A 3,430-nucleotide genomic window follows, 5' to 3' on the forward strand; every position below is an offset into this window, starting at 1 on the left:
TATTTGAACTCTTCAATCTTAAAAGGAACGATTATTTGATATACGATCATAATCCCTGTGGAGACGATACTTGACTTATCATTATATTACTTGTGCGATCGGTCTACTTGCCGGAGAGTATCAAGTTTTTGGCGCCGTTGCTGGGGATTGGCGTTTCTTATATCAATTAATTTTGATCTTTAAGATTGGATTTTATTTTTATTTTTGATTTTTGTGTGATATTTGAACAGTGCTACTGAACTCTTTTCTGAGTTGTATGCGAGGTAAAAAGCCAGAATTTCCACTTGATTTGGAGATTACAAAAACTAAAAAGAGAAACAGAAAACTTGCTCGGAAGAAGCTTACATTCGACGAGTCAGAAATTCTGTCTGAAAAAGCACACACCATGGCAGGGAACAATGAAGAAGATAATCCACTCATGGATACTATTTTGATTCCATCGTTTAACAGGCCCAATGCGAGTATTGTTCAGCCTAACGTTGCCAACAATTGGGAGCTCAAGTCTTCCCATATTCAATTGATGGAGAGAGCTCAGTTTGGAGGAAAGGAGAGTGAAGACCCTCACCGATTTATTGACAGATTCTTGAGGATCTGTGACTCAACCAAACACCCTCAGGTGTCTAATGATGCAATCTGGTTGAGGTTGTTCCCTTTTGCTCTTAAGGGAAAGGCTCTTATTTGGTTGGAAAGGCAGCCTGCAACAAGCATTCCTACATGGGATGATTTGCCTCAGAAGTTCTTTGCTGAGTTCTTCTCGATAGAGAGATACAGCCAGATGGTGAATGATATCACCAATTTCACTCAATCCGAGGGTGAATCAATGTGTGCAGCATGGAACCAGTTCAAGGATTTAATGAGGAGGTTTCCTCATTATAACTTGACTACTGGTAATCAGGTTAGAATCTTCTCCAATGGTTGCAAACCTGAGGTGAGGATGGTGTTGAATGGTGCAGCAGGTGGCACGATCAAATCCCTACGAACAAATGAGACTCTTGAGTTGATCGAAAGGATGGCTGCTAATGAAAATGAAGTGTTGTCTGCAAAGCCTAAGAGAAGTATTGATGTGCTTCTGGCAAATGGGGTTTTCCAAGCTGGAAATTATAAGAATTAAGTAATAAAAGAGCAATTTAAATACATATTTACTTATTATATTGATTCTTCTATGTTAATGATATTTCTCACCTATTGGTTGTGTTTTTACAGGGAAAAGAAGTTAAAATTAAAAAAGCCTGTTGACGCGAGTTCGCACAGGTGGAGCACAGTACAAATTCCAGCAACATGGCGCGGACTGACACCACACTGGCGCGAACCCGCGCCAGTTTCCAAATTTTGCAGCGAAACTTTTGGAGTGGCGCCCAGTGGCGCTAATTTCTTCAAAAAATTCAACATTTGGAAGTAGCTTGGCGCTACTTGGCGCCAAAATAGAGCCAAGTAGCGCCACCTTTTTTTGGAAGGAATAGAAATGGCGCCAACTGGTGCCAAGTTACGAGGAATTTGGTCCGACTTTTCCATTCAGACAGAAGCGCGACGCCGCCGTGTTTTCTGAAGGGCAATTTTGGAAGAAAGAAGCGAGACTTATAAATAGGACCCTCGTGACAGAAGCAGGAAACAAATCCTATTCCGAAGACCAGAGACGACGGTGGTGCTCAGAGAAAGTTCATTGTTCTTCCATTCTTCCCCTTTTCATTTATAAAGGTTATGTTGAATATTGAATATTTAGCCATGATTTTGGTTGGCTAGTTTATTTTTATTGTAGTTAGGGTCACAAACCCTATGTGAACTCTTGTTACGACGGATTGATTTATAATTGCTCGTTTATATAAATTATCTTTATCTTTACCTTGTGCATAATTATATTCTCATTATTAGAATTGATCAATCTAGTAGTTGAGGATAGTTTGGGGGTTAGAACCCTAGATAGGAATATTGGGGTTTTGGTCTTGAAAGGGGGTAAGATAACAATTTATATGCATGCTAGGAATAGATGTATATGTAATTGCAGATGCTTAAATTATTGAGTTTATTGCTTAATGCCATGAGAAACATTGCAAGGAATTGGGGTTTCAATTGAGATTAAAGGGTTAACCTTGCAAGGAATTAAGGGTTAACTATTAATGTTTTTAGATAATAATTTATCTGAGTAATTATATAAATGAATATTGTAAATCAATTCAAAGTAAGAAGTGAGGATCATATGGTGAGTGTACTCTAGCTACAATACTTTGCTCTTATTCACAAAAATCAATCTTCGTTCTTATTTTTATTCTTCAATATAAAAATTCAAAAACAAGTCTTTATTTTCAGTTCTCATTTTACCCAAATCGACAATATTTGTCACAACCAATTTGAACTCCTCCATTCTTGAAAGGACTATTAATTGATATACGATCACAATCCCTGTGGAGATGAACTTTTCTTATCATTATATTACTTGTGCGATCGGTATACTTGCCGGGAAGCATCAAGTTTTTGGCGCCGTTGTCGGGGATTAGCGTTTCTTTTATCAATTAATTTTGATTTCTCTGTGATTCTTGAACAGTGCTACTAATCTCTTTTCTGAATTTTATGCGAGGTAAAGAACCAGAATTTCCACTTGATTTGGAGATCACAAAAACAGATAAGAGAAATAGAAAACTTGCTCGAAAGAAGTTTGCTTTTAACGAGTTAGGAATTCTGTCTGAAGAAGCACACAAAATGGAAGACAACAATGATGCGGACAATCCACTCGTGGATACCATTCTGACGCCACTATTTAACAGGCCCAATTCAAGTATTGTCCATCCTGAAATTGGCAACAATAATTGGGAGCTCAAGTTTGATAATATTCGACTGGTGGAGAGAGCTCAGTTTGGTGGAGAGGATGATGAAGACCCTCATAGGTTCATAAACAGATTCCTGATGATCTGTTACTCGACTAAACATCCTCAAGTGTCCAATGATGTAGTCCGGCTGAGAATGTTTCCTTTTGCTCTTAAAGGAAAAACTTTGAATTGGTTGGAGAGGCAGCCTGCAAGAAGTATTCCCTCATGGGAGAATTTCTCAAACAAGTTCTTTGCGGAGTTCTTCTCGATGGAAAGATACAATCAGATGGTGAATGATATCACCAATTTCACTCAAGCTGAGGGTGAAACTATGTGTGCAGCCTGGAACCGATTCAAAGATCTAATGAGGAGATGTCCTCATTACCCCATGACTAATGATGATCAGGTCCAAATCTTCTTCAACGGTTGCAAAACTGAAATTCGGATGGTTCTGAATGGTGCAGTAGGTGGTAGCATTAAATCAATGAGAGCAAATGAGACTCTTGAGTTGATTGAAAGAATGGCTGCCAATGAAAATGAAGGGTTGTCATCTAAGCCTAAGAGAGGCATTCTTCACCTAGACAACAATGATGCAGTATTGGCTGAAAATAAATTGTTATCACAGCAGA

The 3,430-nt window shown here is 38.5% G+C and overlaps 1 non-coding gene across 1 annotated transcript; it reads right to left on the reverse strand.

Annotated features, from left to right (window-relative positions):
- Window positions 1-3,084: 3,084 nt before the first annotated feature.
- On the reverse strand, window positions 3,085-3,191 carry LOC133312813 (small nucleolar RNA R71). The gene has a single exon (XR_009751736.1). It is a non-coding gene; the product is annotated as a small nucleolar RNA R71 (small nucleolar RNA).
- Window positions 3,192-3,430: the final 239 nt, after the last annotated feature.

Source organism: Gastrolobium bilobum, unplaced genomic scaffold, assembly GCF_033153095.1.
Source record: "Gastrolobium bilobum isolate Gb01-03AN ecotype WA unplaced genomic scaffold, APGP_CSIRO_Gbil_v1 utg21122, whole genome shotgun sequence".
Taxonomy (NCBI): Eukaryota; Viridiplantae; Streptophyta; class Magnoliopsida; order Fabales; family Fabaceae; genus Gastrolobium; species Gastrolobium bilobum.